A 14,370-nucleotide genomic window follows, 5' to 3' on the forward strand; every position below is an offset into this window, starting at 1 on the left:
CTAGAACAGTGCCCAGCATCGGTAGGTGGTCAGTAATATTCGCCCAATAAATGTGTGAATGAACCATTAGAGTCTGTGTTGCACATGTACTGGGTGCGGGGCGCATTTATTTCATCCTCATGACGGCCCTGCGAGGTAGGCGTTATTGTCTCCATCTTACAGATGAAGCATTTGAGGTTCCGAGAGGTGAAGTGATTTGATCAGGGTCACATGGTAGTGAGTGTCCCCAAGAACCTTAAAACAATGTACTCATTAAGCAGTTACTTCCCACTCCCCCTGTACCCCCAGCACCTGGCAACCACCAGTCTGGTTTCTGTCTCCATGAATTTACCCAGGCTGGACATTTCGTATGAATGGAAGTATGAACTATGTGACCTGTGTCTGGCTTCTTTCATGTGGCATGTTTTGGAGGTTTGACAATGTTGTAGCATGTGTCAGTATTTTGTTCCTTTTTATGGCTGAATGATATGTCATTGTGTGTATATACCACAATTTGTTTATCCATTCCCTCCAGTTGATGGACATTTGGGTCTTTTCCACATTTTGGTTATTGGGAATAGTGCTGCTATGAACAGTGAGTACCTTTGACCCAACAATTCCATTACTAGGAACTGATCCTACCAGTATACCCTCCCCGCCCCCCCCCCACACACACACTTGTAAAGCAAGAAATTGAAAATGACCTGCAAGTCCATCAATGGGGGGCTAGCTATAGAAAGTCCGCACATTTGTAACGACTGCCCTGAAACCTAACAGAGAACAAGGCAGCTCTTCAAGAACTAGTACAAAAAGATAGAGGTATCTTATGAAAATTTCAGGAGTTGTAATCCCCTTCTTCAAAGAACCATTGTCTGCTCCCACGATTAGTGGGACAACAGCCTTAAAACTGTACTCATAGTCACATCTCAGAGGGGGAGGGCACAGTTGGAATATTTACAATATTTTGGGGGGCTGGTTTAAGGCAGCTCTTCTAATGACTTCTGACTGGGCTTGGGAAAGTTCATAACACACTATTTTAGGATTTGTGGGCATGGCCAGGCAAGGGCTTTGAAGCAGCCTTGAAAAGTCATCTGATGGCCTGAATTAAGCGACCTACTACCCTGAGAAAGGGATGTCTACCCTAATGAGAGCGAGTTGGGAAGTCTCAATTTGGATAAATGGATTTTCCCAAACAAACAATTCAGCTGTTTGCAACTTGAGCTTTCTGGAGTGGTAAGCCCTGTTAATGCAGACAGTAAACACTCACGTTTCGTTAATGAAGACTGAACTCAGTGCTTGCTGAGTGCTCCGGTTCTCAGCTCCTGTTGGTATTTGTAATTACGCATTTAGGTGACTATTTGATTGTCTCTCTCGCCCTCTAGGCTACAAACCCCCAGAGCAGGGACTATATTGCATCTACCAGTAGAATCATCATTATATCCTAACAACTAATCTCATACAATGTTTGCCAATAAATATTTGTTCAACAAATAAATACATAGGTGAACATAAGGAAGGAGTGGGCCAGTGAGATTTTGCAGAAGGCGAAGAAGAGAAACATGCCAGGAGGAGGAGCGGCTATTTAGAGGGAAGGAAAACGGTGCAGAATGGTGACCATGACTGTGATGGACAAACCTGATTCTCAATGTCCAGAGTTGTACTGCCTCTGTCTTCCCATCCGAAGCTGCCCATCTCTGCCCCTTGCTGTTTCTTCCCAGGTATCGAGGTGCCCACAGTGCCCCCTTCCTACCTCACCCTTCCTCTTTCAGAACCTCCCATCAATCACGTACCTTCCATCCCTGCAAAGTCAAGTCCCCCCCGTGTTGAGGAGCAGTGCTGGGAGATAACACGTAGGATCCCTCTGGGTTTACAGAGAGACCCCTAGGTCCAGCCCACACACGTGAGGAGGGGACTACACTGCTTGAATACCAGTAGACGGGGATCACTCGGGCCATTGTCAAGCGCCTGCTTCACCTCCCACCGCCAGCCAGAGGAGGCCCACCTGGCCTTTCCCATAACCCTCGGCGATGCCAAGGGAACAGCAGATGTGAAGCACCTGATGGCTTCCACTGAGCCAGACGCTAGTAAGAACGCAAAAGAAACAGATGCAAACAGTGACGCAAGGATTAAACATTTAGAAAGAGCATCTTCTGTAAACACAAAGACTCAAGACAAATATTAGGGAAGCACAGATTAAAAGGCTGGAGGAAACACTGGTCTCTAACTTGAGGCCCTGAACCTGGGCTTCAGCCAAGGCCAAAAGTGACTTTTTTTTTTTTTCAGGCTTCTTAAAAGGAACGAAATGGGGTGACCGGTTAGTTCAGTTGGTTAGAGCGTGGTGCTGATAACACCAAGGTTGCTGGTTCGATCCCCACATGGGCCACTGTGAGTGGCGTCCTCCTTAAAAGAGTCAACTATGCCATTGTAGCATGAAAGCAATGTGTAACCAATGACCATGGCTGTTCCCCAATAAAATTAAAAACAAAAGTATCTTGAAATCTGTAACATGGGGTAGAGCTGAGTTATTGCTTCAAAAAAAGAAAACAAAACAGATACTCTGCAAGATAGTAGCAGGAGGCACTGTGGGACTTCGCCCCGGTTGCCCTTCTTGGTGTGTGTGGGGGCACCCATTTCCTTCCCCACAGTGCCCAGTGGGAGTGTTGGCCACTAGTGGTGCCCAGCCTCCTTCTCCCGGGAATTACCCTCAGACGGCAGGAGCTGACTCCCCCAGAAAGTTGCATGCACACCCCACCAGGGGAGGCCCATTGCCTGGCAAGGGGATAACGCTGTGGTGCTAAGGCCAGACTCCCGGTGTCCCTGTCCTTGCTCCGTTCCTTCCCCTTAACTAACCTGCGTCCCTCAGTCAGTTACATGTGTGTTTCCTCAAGAAATCACTGTATCCAAGTTCCTGCCTCAAGCTCTGCATCCAGCGGGACCCACTTAACCATGGTGATAAAAAGAGCCAACAGGCCGGGCACCGAGTGTGGGGTATGTGATTGCAGCCGTAAGAGTCCGGGCTGGTGTGGGGGAGCGCAGGATAGTGCTGTAGGAGACTTGTGTTGAAGTGGGTTTCTCAGAGAAAAGAGAAAGCGTTGCCCTAAGAAGGTGCAATTTGGGTTTAGAAAGAGAAAATCCTACCAGCACCTTATTATACAGCTCTGACCCAGCCTCTGGAACAAGTATAGTTTGAGACAATGGACACCATCAATGTTATGAATTCAATGTAACTACTTTATTGAGAAAAGGAAGGGCCGGCCTAGTGGCGCGATGGTTAAGAACTCGCTTGGGATGCCAGAGGGCCCCGGTTCGGATCCCACATATGAGGGCCAGTGACACTGCCCTCTACAGCTAAGATGCTGAACAACAGCTCAACCTGGAGCTGGGCTGCCATGAGTCGCCGGCGACGGCGTAGGCTGCAGTCCCTGTGGCAGTGGGTTGCCATGGGCTACCGTATGTAGCCAGCAGCCAGCGTGAGCGGCCAGCAGCCACAGTGAGCGGCCTTCCAGAAGCCGGCGACTGATCTGCCTCGCCCGGGAAGAGCGCAATGATGGTGCCAACTTGGGCCAGTGAAGCAACATCCTCCACAACTAGATTGAAGAACAAGACGACAGCAACTTGTCTGTTCCCCTTCCCCCAATTCCCCAGCACTGTTCCCATCCCCCCAATTCCCCAATAAAAATCTTTAAAAAAAAAAAAAAGAAAAAAAAAGAAAAGGAAAAGGTCTCTCTCGGGCACTTGTGCGTCTTTGAGGGTGGCGGGGGTGAGAGGGAGGGAGAGCACTCTGCCGCCTGGACATGTCCTCCCTGTCATCCAAGAAAAAACAGAGCGCCCTTCCCCTCCCCACTCCCTCCCACCCGGGCACCCTGCTTTGCCCTTACCATGCTTCGACATCACACATGTATCTCTGCGAAAGCGCAGTCTTATCCCTGTACCCCCAGGACCCAGAAGAATGCCTGGCAGCGAGAGCTGTTGAGTATTTGTTCAATAAAAGAGCAAATGAATCAGAGACGCCAAAACTGTCTCTCCGCCATATACAGTATACGGTTTAGGTGATGGGCACGTTAGAGGAGAGTAAGCCATGGATGGAGGCTCGGGGCCCGCCCCCTCGGGAGCGTGGAGAACAAGCCCCGCCTCCCAGGCCTCAACTACGGGATCCCCTGGGGCTGGTGAAAGCCCCGACTGCAGGCCGCCGACCCCGCCCCCCTCCAAGTTTCCCTTTCACTCAATCCTGGGTTAACCCATAAATTTGCATGTGGAACCACTTCCCGGTGCTGCTGAGCTTCGGGAAGCACATTTTGAGAACGGAGCTTTCCTGTGGTCAAGGACAGCGTGCTGTAAGAGTGTGCAAAGCTGGAGGGCAGCTGCTGCATGCCAGGACCATCCAGAGAAACGTCCAGCGGGGCGCTGCCTACACCAGCCCAGTTTGCAAATTTTACTAAACTAGTCCCCGAAGATAAGCCTTGAGATGCAGGATGTGGTGCGGGTCCCTAGCAAATGCCCAAGAATGTGGTTCTCAAACTGCGGCCCTCTGACCACCACCTCACAACCCCCTGGAGAGACCTACTCAGGCTGTCCAGGAACTGGTCAGCAATCATGCCAGGCGATTCTTTTTTTTTCTTTTAAGACATACAGAGAGAGTTTTATTATGAGGGATTTGCCTTACCCGATGATAGGGGCTGAGCAATCCCATGATAGGCTGCTGCACGCTGGAGGCCCAGGAAAGCGATGGGGTGGTTCTAGTTCAAGGCCAAAAGCTTGGGGAGCATGGAGGGATGGTGTGAGTCTCAGGTCGAGTCCGGAGACCCAGCGCGAGAGAAGGTGGGTGTCCCAGCTCAGCAGCGGGCACATCTGCCCTTCCTCTGCTTTTCTGTTCTTTTCAGGCCCTCAACGGGCTGGCCAATGCCCACCTGCATTGGCGAGAGCCACCTCATTTACTCAGCCAGGTAGCAGAGGCAGAGGTGCCAGTGGTCAGCCGGACTTTCCTGAGGGGCGTCTCCACGGAGACCAGGTGTGGCCGGGCATCTTGGATTGAACAGGAGACTCTTACTGAAGTGTGAGGACCACTGGCCCAGGGACCACGGGCTCGTACCAGAAAGTAACTCAATCCCTGACATGCACTCTGTGAGTTGCCTCAGAACCGGGCCTCCGAGCCAAGGCAACTAGCTGATCTGAGGGCGAGGGAGGGGGAATCGCAGGAGGATTTGCTTGGCAGACCCACCCAACCACTCGAATCCCCACCAAACCTTACCCGATAGGTAGAGTTAGCCCCATTTTACAGGTGAGGCGACTGAGACTCAGGTTGACTAACTCCTCCGGCTACTAAGGAGCAGAGTCCAGATTCAGACCCACAGTGTTGGCCCCAGACACTGCCTGCCTTTCCTCTGTCAACTCAGATAACAAACCAAAGGCGGGGCAGTCAGTAGCAGAAGGTGAGGCTCCACCGGGGCCCTGAAGCTTCTCACATCCACAGTGGAAGCTTACGATGAGAGGCTGTCAGGGAGGGGACCCTAAAGAAGCTGTCCTCTGGGAAACTCCCCGCTGGGCACCGCTCTGTGGGGGCCCAGAGACACCCTCCCCAGCTTTCTCTACAACTATGTACCTACCCTATCCACCCAGTGTCACGTCAAGCTGACAGCGCCTTAGTGAGGGGGAAATGAACCCCGCCACAGGAACACGGAGGAAGGCCTGGTACGCATCCATGATGTCTACACTTCCCCTTTTTCACCCCCTGTCCCGGAATATCACCACCCAGCTGCACAACCATGGCTCTCCCTAGATTTACACTCTGCAAAGCGAGAACAAGATGCGCAGATGGCCTTGTGCGTCTTAACTGAAAAGTATACGCAAAAGAGCTTGAACTTGGGGGGAAGACCCTATAGAGACGCCCAACGTCATCATTGTCATCATCATCGTCGCTCATATTTCAATGAGCAACACACGCGCCGAGTTCGACACGAGATTCCAAAGGGCCATGAAATTATTATTATTTTTTTGCATACTGGGTGGACGACACACGGACACTTTTTTTTCCGGGCCACTGGTTGTTAGAGCTGTAGTTTTTTTAACAGGCACCATTAGAAAAAGTGAAGCAATAGCGGCCTCTTGTGGCCGCGAACAGTACGTACAACAGCTTACAGGACCTGAATCGCAGAGGCAATTTTGAAGCCCATTGGTGGAAAATGGCCCGATTGCAGGGTGGACGGTTCTTTTTAGTTTGAGTTTTTATGAGTTAATCTGAGCCAGACTGATGACATATACCGGGGAGCAAGATCTCAAATGCTCCCCAGAGTGGATGGTTCTTGAAAGTGCATGCAGAAGACCCAAGGCCGTACTTGGAAGCCCTCCCTTGGGGCTATGAAAAGTTTTATTCCTCCTGGGCACTCCTCAGTCACCCAGGTAAGTCTGAATCAGGGGACACTCTGACATTCAGTGTTTCGGTGAGTCTCCTGGCATTGTGTGGGGTATGCCAGTGTGTTGTCTCCAAGTACCACCTTTGAAGCGGGACCACACTCCTTAAAGACTTTACCTCTAGGATGCCCATTTGAAAATGGGCTGCCCACCCACTGATGACCTGTGTCCATAGGAGGCAAAGAAAGGCTAAGCTAGCAAGATGAAACAGTGCCAAAGGTGTTGGAGGGGGCCCGAAATGCTGCTGAGATTTCTCCTCCAGATGGTGCACAGGTTTATTTTCTCCTGTTCTGATGGCCGTTTTGCCAAATTTTTACACTGCACCAAAACAAAGTAAGTTATGACTTACGTTTCCTGATTTGGGAAACCGGTTTCACATACAAGGTTAAAACTCATTTACTGCACAGGACATACACAATGTAGCACATTTAAACATTTACACTGTATAAAGAGGAAAAATATCATTTGGGTCATTTTCTAGTTTTTCACTTTGGCAAACAATGCTGCTATGAACAGCCTCTTATGTCAACTGGTCCCCACGTGCAAGGGACCCCCTAGACCAGAGGTTGGCAAACATTTTCCATAAGTGGCAAGATGGGAAATATTTGGGGCTTATGAACTATTCAGTCTCTCTTGCAACTGTTCACCTCTGCCCTTGTATCAGGAAAGCAACCAGGACCTCATGGGACCAAATGGGCGTGACTCCAACAAAACTTTGCCAAAACAAAACAAAAACAGATGGCAGGCCGGATTTGGACTATGGTCCGATGTTCTACGGACTCCTGCTGTAGATGACTTGCTTAGGAGTGGGATTGGCAGGGCCACCCCATCACACGACTGCATGGCAGCCCCGAGTGGTGCAGGGCGCAGGCTGCCAGCTGCCAGGTCACAGGGCATGTGCACAGTCCCCTTTGTAGGGTACTGCCAAACTGTCCCCCAAAGTGGTTTTGCATGTTTGCATCCCCACCAGCAGCATAGCTGTGTCCTGTCACTCACATCCTTACCAGTGCTTGGTATTTACTAGTTTTAGCTAAACTCACAGGCATGCAATTGTTTTTTTGTTTGTTTTTTGGTTTTTTTTTTGTTTTGTTTTGTTTTTGCATTTCACCAGTAAGTAGCTGAGTCTTGAGTTCCTGCATTTCTGACAGCAACACTGCCTTTGTGTGAACAGAGGACAAGTCATTTTTCCTTGGGTACCTGTGTGGCTGAAGTGCGGGCTTTTGCCGTGTCTCCCTTCTGCCCCTGCCCCAAAATCGTGCTCACACATTGCTGAGTTTGTTTTGCTAATTCAAATCACGCCTTCAAACGTTGAAAAACCCTCCTACTGAGGAAAGACAGGCAGCCAAGATTGGTGGTGTTTGTGGCTGAGGCCAATTTGGGGGACAAATACAGACCACAGACCACATTAAAACCCTGACAAAAAAACTGGGCCGGCCAAGTGGCGTGATGGTTAAGAACTGGCTTGGGACGCCAGAGGGCCCGGGTTCAGATCCCACATATGAGGGCCAGTGACACTGCCCTCTACAGCTAAGATGCTGAACAACAGCTCAACCTGGAGCTGGGCTGCCATGAGTCACTGGTGACAGCGTAGGCTGCAGCCCCTGTGGCAGTGGGTTGCCATGGGCGTAGGCTGTAGCCCCTGCTGCAGTGGGTTGCCATGGGCTACCGTATGTAGCCAGCAGCCGCAGTGAGCGGCCGCCCAGAAGCCGGCGACTGATCTGCCTCGCCCGGGAAGAGCGCAATGATGGTGCCAACTTGGGCCAGTGAAGAAACGTCCTCCACGACTAGACTGAAGAACAAAACGCCAGCAACTTGTCTGTTCCCCTTCACCCAATTCCCCAGCACTGTTCTCATCCCCTCAATTCCCCAATAAAAATCTTTAAAAAGAAAACCCTGACAAAATAAAAAACCACCCCACCAGTGAAGAAAACACAGGGAGGGACTCTGTCAGGGGGGTCTCCAGGGGACCCCTAGGTCGTGTAAAACAGGCCTGGCTGGGACAGGGGCAGTGTGGAGTGAGATGTGCCTGGTGCACAGGGTTCCCAATCTCACCCCTACTTCACTAAAGCTACGAGTTTGTTTTTTTTTAATTCAACCACTACATAATGTTTTATTTGAAGATTTTTTAATAAGCTCCTTAAAAAAGACTATAAGCCACTGTTCAATATTAATTAACTTACAGATAGCCACTACAAGAAACTGCCTCACACGGCGCACAGAAGATACAGCTCATGGTTAAGATCTGGGATTTCAGCCAGGCACCCTGTGTTCAAATCCTGTTCCATCACCTCTGGGCTGGGTGACCTGGGGCTGATGCTACACGTCTCTGAACCTGTTTCTTCATGTGCAAAATGTGAGTAATGATCGAACCTCCCTCATTGACTTAGTCTAAGGATTAATGAGATAATGCACGGGAAAAGCTTGCTATGTTTCAGGCATAAAATCTAAGCAATAAATGCTGCTATTGCTCTCTTAGTGGTCTTTTTTTTTTTTTTTAAATGCCATCAGGAACATAGTGGAACGTCCCTTATATAAATGCACATCAACTCCTCTGGATCAGAGCCACTTGCCTTCTATTGAAGAAGTGGGCTTCGCCTGGCTGGACAAGAGGACAAGAAGCCAAGAAGCCAACTACTTTCCCCTCTCTGCTCTGGCGGCCAGGAAGCTGCGGTTCTGTGACCACAGGGTTGAGAGTGTGTTATGGAAGGAAGGGACATATAAAATGTGAGCCACAAAATGTACACATATTAATATAAGTACAGAGAGTAATCAAAGGATATGTAGCCAGAAAATGTAGGAAGAGGTGAATCAGGTCATTTAAATGAAAACATTGTAATTTTTATGGATTTTTGTGTTATTGGCGCATTTGTCAGCTTTTTAATATTTGTGATTTGCTGTGATTTCTTTTCTTATCTTAAATACACATTCACTTTTGCACTTCTGAAATTGCATTCATAATTTTATATTATTTTCTTAAAGAGACCCCTCCAAAACCTGGGTCAGCCCCTGTCAACCCTGGAAGGGTCAACAGTGTCCTTCACACTGAAGCCATTCCAAGGGGCACATCAGTCTGCACAATGTAAAAGTATGCATTTCTACTTTTTACCTGTTGTAAAATGTGACCTGACCTGTGATCTGTCAGTTCTCACCCCCCACAATGCCCCGTCACTTTATGGGAGGGCTCACTCTCACAAACCTAGAATCCCACTCCGCTGGGTGCACAGCCCACGCATGTCAACAACTCTGGGGCATGTGAAGTATTTTCCATGGAAAGACCTGCCTCTTCCCTTCCCAGCTGTGGGTAAACAATGCCCTGTGCAGAGGTGGCGCCCCTGTGAGTACACAGACGGAAGTGCCTCATTCCAGTCCTGGTCCTGGGATTCAGGAGGGAGATGGCAGTCACGGCGGTGACAGGTATTAACACAGGAATTCGGACTGAAAAGTGAAGTCAGACTTCTCCCATGAACAATAAGCCTGAAAGGGCCGATGAGCATTGCAACAAGGACCGGTTTCTCTAATTCAGCTACATGGCAGACACAGTCTCTAAATTGGGTGAGTTAAGTCTACAGTTCCAAGGTTTTGACCCAAAGATATTGAAGGGGGGTGGCAAGATGAAGGCACTTATTTTTTTTTAAATGTATCATTCACAGCTACACTGACGTTATTAGTTTTTAAATTCCCAGCACTTTCTGAGTATTTCAGATTATACAAGGTGTCTCTAAATTAAAAAAATAACAGGCACAGTGAATATAATCATTTGATAAATATCAGAAGGCCTTTCTGGAATACATTCTAGAAATTACAAAAATTAAGGACTCTAATAACTGAATAACAAATCTTCTCTGCAAGTCAGTGGTTTCCAGTTCTGTTTGCAACAAAATTGAGAGAGAGCCTAATACTCTCAGCAAATGGATTCTTAAAAGTCAGCTCTTAGGCGGCTCTCGTGGAGGCGGCTAGCACGAGGCTGGGGAGCGCTGAGTCGCGCGTCGTGCCCTGCGCTTCCCAGACTAGCGAACAACACAGTCAAGATGGCTAAAGGGGATCCCAAGAAATGAAAGGGCAAGGTGTCTGCTTCTGCCTTCTTTGTGCAGGCGTGCGGAGAGGAACGTAAGAAGAAAAACCCAGAGAAGTCCCTGTCAATTTTGCAGAATTTTCCAAGAAGTGTTCTGAGAGGTGGGAGGCAGTGTCTGGGAAAGAAAAGTCTAAATTTGACGAAATGGCAAAGGCAGATAATAAAGTACGCTATGACCGGGAAACGAAGGATTATGGACCAGCTAAGGGAGGCAGGAAGAAGGACCCTAATACCCCCAAAAGGCCACCGTCTGGATTCTTCCTGTTCTGTTCAGAATTCCGCCCTCAGATCAAATCCACAAACCCTGGCATCTCTATCGGAGATGTGGCAAAGCAGCGGGGCGACACGTGGAGTAACGTGAGTGGCGTGGCGCTGAGAAGCAGCCTCACATCCACAGGGCGGCGGAGCTGAAGGACGATCGTGAGAAGGGTGATGCGGACTGGAAGGCTAAAGGGAAGGTTGGTGGTGCACAGAGGCCGCCAAAGGCGCCTGGAGACAGGTGGAAGAGGGAGACGAAGAAGATGAGGATGAAGAAGGGGAGGAGGAGGAGGAATAAAAAAACTGTTGATCTGTCGGAAAAAAAATCAGCTCTTATGATAAATTATTACGTGATTTTGGGTATATTGCTCAGAAGTTTAAAGAATTAAGACATCTATAGATATTTAGTATATGTAATATTTATAACAAAAACTATTACCATCCCCTTATTCATGTGAATGAGGTCACATCTATAAAAACGAAAAATAAGAATTGATACTGAAACGGCAATAAGTAATATTCATCCACTGACCTACAGTTCAACTGGAGAGAAAAAAATTCAACAAAAGTGTACTTTTTTGTTTAATAATTATCTCTCTATATGTAATTTATGCTGTTTATATACTACTACTAATATTAGCTCAATCTGACTGAAGAATTTTAATACCTAGAGCCTTATGGTCACAGAAAATTTGTTAAACCATATTATTTGTCAAACTATATATATATATATATATATATATATATTTGTGGCACAATTTGATTGGGTAGACAATAAGACTTCAAGGGATTGAAATATATTAAATCAGGATAAAATTCTGTGAAGGGAAGGGAATAAAGAGCTTATTTGAATGTATTTTTAATAGACACCATTAAGTAACACACTGCAATGGTTTCTAGATTTCAATAGATATATTTAAACGAGTAATTTACAGTGTTATTTAAAAATGTCCATATTTACCCAGAAAATCCAGTTAGGGTGGCCCACATGGGCTTTCTAACACCAGTAGCTGGCACTTTGCTCCCTTTCTGAGTCTTCTTGCTAAGCAGGTGTCAAGTTTTTCAAATAATCAGGCAGCTTTCTCCAAGTTTGATGAGCCACCCTTGAAGATGTCCCTCTGGCCCAGAGCTTCCTCAAAGTACCTCTTGACACAAGAAGTCCCTGCCTTGGGAAGGGGGACATTTGAGGACAACCAAGCTCTTCCGAGAGGGGCTCCCTGTCGTGCGGAGGCCATGCTGCCTTCCTGTCTCCTTTGCACACCCCACACAGGCACAGAGAGTATCCTGATTGTGGGGTACGGGCACCCAGAGTGGGGCTGCCAGGAGGGCTACAGTGCCTCAGGGCTGGGTTTGCAGCCCAGTGCTCACCTTCCTCCAGCCATGTGGGAAGGGGCCCTGGGGTCTCAGATCTGGGCTGAGCAACTCCTCTGGGAATGGCCCAGGGGGTCATTCAGCAAAGATTCCTTCTCTCCACCCTGAGACTAGAGCCACAGTATCCATCTAGCCCCAAATGAGCTTGAGGCCACTGGTTCCAAGTGGTTCAGCTGTGACCTGCGGGGGCTTGCCTACTGTCCTGCGTCCTCAGTGGTAGAAATGGAATCATAGAACTTACTTCTCAGGACTTTGGTGAGGACTTTGGTGACACACATACGCACACACCCATGTGGGGGGACCGTCTGTGCCATGAACCAGTGAGGAACGGCTGTGCCTGGCACCTGCCCGGTGGTGTTGGGGCACACGTACCTCACTTTCTGCATGCCCGAGATGGGGAGAACAGCCTGTTTCCCTGATTAAACATTAAGAGAAGTAGCATGTGTAAAGATGTCAGCAGCTGGCACCTAGCACGTCACTCGTTTTGTCCTCACAAGAGCTCTGGGTGTTAAGGTGCTGGTATGTCTGGTTTTACAAATGAGAAATGGGAGGTGAGACCCTGACCTGGGCCGCACATCCAGCCCTCGCCGTGCCGTCCAGGCCCCACCCCGCCTCAGGGTCCCTGCTTGGAGACCCTGGGGCTCACCCTGGGTATCAACCAGAGCGTGCTGTGTGCCAGGCAGTTTTAAGCACTTTACACATATTAATCCACCCTATAGATTATTATCCCATGTAATAGATGGGGAAACTGAGGCCTGGTGAGATTGTGAAACTGGTGTAACTTGGCAGAGCTCATCCTTAGCAGAGCTAGGACTGCACCCCGCGCAGTGTGGTCCCAAGTCCCCTTCCCACACTGGTGTCAGCACTGGCTGCTCCAGTCCGCTGGCTCCACGCCCAGGGCGCGGCTTCTTGGAGAGGGAAGGCGGGGCCGAGGGTTGCAAGCCCACGGGACTTGACACAGCCACTGTGCCTTACGATGGCGCGGCGTTAGTGTCAGCAAGGTGCCGCCAACCTCAGGGCTCTCTCCTTTGCTGTTGCAGTTCAGCTTTTAAAAAGGCTCATCAGGACTGCCTGTGACACAAAGCTGGGGCACCAAGATGCCACGGGGCAGGATCTTTATTAAGATCCCAGCACGACGTGGGGAGCAGTAAGGATGGAGGCCGACCCCTGAAGCCCTTTTGGCACCCACGGCCCCCCCATTCCCCGGATCACACGGCGCCATTACCCACCTTCTCCTGTGAGGGGCTGGGAGAAACGAACTGCCTTGCTGATGACACCCGACCGGTAAACGGAGATAAGAACTGAGCTCGAGTCAGTCCTGGGAGAAAGGAAGCTGACGTGGGGAGGAGAGTAGGGAGGGGACAAAGGTCAGCACGAGGGTCTCACCGTATGTGAAGGACAGTTAATGCAGGTGTGACGGGCAGAAATGGAGCAGGGTTACTCAGGGCTTAGCTGTCAAAAAACAAAATAAAGATTTTATTCATGGAGTTTTATAGTTTCCGTTAAAGACTACCCCCTTGTTTGTCCTGCATGTAATGGGTACATGCGAGCATGTAAAGGAGAGACAAAAGGACAACTCAAAAAAAAAAATCTTTTAATAAAAATTATTCATAAAAATCCTAATAAATTTCAAAGAGCAGAATATTTCTTAGTACATTTATAAAAGAAAATTTGGTCCTTTTACAAAAAGCTCCCTTTTAATTTAAATACATTTCTTATTTACAGATTAAACATAAAATATCATCTCTAGTTGCAAAGCATATTGCACATTACAGAGAGAAGCATTTGTATATTTCAATAGGCTTTCCCAGAGTTTCCAACTCTAGATTTTTTTTGTAAAAACAGATTTATCTTTCTTGTGCATAATAAATAAAAATGCAGCTTCTGTTTTTCTATTTAAAGCTACAACAAAATACCTTTAAAAATATTGTTTCTGTGCCTCTCAGGATGGGGGGGTGGGGGGTAATGAGCCAGGAAGGGCCACAGATACTGAACACTGTCACCAGGCTCACATCCAGATTCAAGCGGGACGTAACCCTGAGCCCTGCAAATCCTGGGGACACGCCGCAGCCGCCAGCCTGCCCCTCACTTTCACAGCAGCCCCGCCCTGCAGGGAGAGGCACTAGGGTGTCGGGTGGAAGGGGAGAGGTCAAGGATGGTTTTCTAAAGTCCCTGCTCGGCCGGCCGCTCCGGCTGGGGCAATTGGCCAGCCCTGCCTGTTAGCCAGCGTGAGATTGGAAGGCGTCAAGAGAAAGACCTCTGGAGCGCTCCAGAAAGAAGGG

At 48.7% G+C, this 14,370-nt stretch overlaps 1 pseudogene; it reads left to right on the forward strand.

Annotated features, from left to right (window-relative positions):
* Positions 1 to 10,415: 10,415 nt before the first annotated feature.
* LOC109375825 (high mobility group protein B3 pseudogene) lies at positions 10,416 to 11,015 on the forward strand (annotated as a pseudogene).
* The last annotated feature ends 3,355 nt before the right edge of the window (positions 11,016 to 14,370 follow it).

The sequence above is a fragment of the Hipposideros armiger genome, unplaced genomic scaffold (genome assembly GCF_001890085.2).
Source record: "Hipposideros armiger isolate ML-2016 unplaced genomic scaffold, ASM189008v1 scaffold_990, whole genome shotgun sequence".
NCBI classification, from domain to species: domain Eukaryota; kingdom Metazoa; phylum Chordata; class Mammalia; order Chiroptera; family Hipposideridae; genus Hipposideros; species Hipposideros armiger.